Genomic DNA, 1,077 nt, shown 5'->3' with positions numbered 1-1,077 from the left:
AAAAATCTTAAATAGAATATTAGCAAAGAGACTCCAGCAAGTAATTAAGAAGGTCATCCACCATGATCAGGTGGGATTTATACCAGGAATGCAAGGATGGTTCAACATTAGGAAAACCATCCACATAATTGACCATATCAACAGTCTAACAAACAAAAATCACACGATTATCTCAACAGATGCTGAAAAAGCCTTTGACAAAACACAGCATCCATGCCTATTGAAAACATTGAAAAGTATAGGAATAGAAGGACCCTTCCTAAAAATAATAAAAAATATATACCTAAAACCATAAACAAGGATTATATGCAATGGGGTTAAATTAGAAGCCTTCCCAATAAGATCAGGAGTGAAACAAGGATGCCCATTATCACCTCTATTATTCAACGTAGTACTAGAAACACTAGCAATAGCAATTAGAGAATAAAAAGAAATTGAAGGTATCAAAATAGGCAATGAGGAGACTAAGCTATCACTCTTTGCAGATGATATGATGGTATACTTAAAAAATCTTAGAGAATCAACTAAGAGGCTGTTAGAAATAATCAACAACTTTAGCAAAGTGGCAGGATACAAAATAAATGAACATAAATCATCAGCATTTCTATACATTTCCAAAACAATAGAACTGCAATAGGTAGAAAGAGAAACACCATTGAAAATCACCCTAGACAATATAAAATACTTGGGAATCAATCTAACAAAACAAACACAGCTATTACACGAAAACAACTACAAAACACTTTCCAAACAAATAAAACTGGACTTCAGCAATTGGAAAGCCATTAACTATTCAAGGGTAGGACGAGCTAACATAATAAAAATGAACATCCTACCCAAATTAATTTACCTATTTAGCGCCATACCTATCAAATTACCAAAAAACTTCTTTACTGAATTAGAAAAAACTATAACAAATTTCTTCTGGAATAACAAAAGATCAAAAATATCAAAGGAAATAATGAAACAAAATGTGAAGGAAGGGGACCTAGCAGTACCAGATATCAAACTATACTATAAAGCAGCAGTCATTAAATCAATATGGTACTGGCTAAGACATAGAAGGGAGGACCAGTG

The sequence above is a fragment of the Gracilinanus agilis genome, chromosome 1, assembly GCF_016433145.1.
Source record: "Gracilinanus agilis isolate LMUSP501 chromosome 1, AgileGrace, whole genome shotgun sequence".
Lineage (NCBI taxonomy): Eukaryota > Metazoa > Chordata > Mammalia > Didelphimorphia > Didelphidae > Gracilinanus > Gracilinanus agilis.
Note: the sequence above shows the minus strand (reverse complement) of the source record.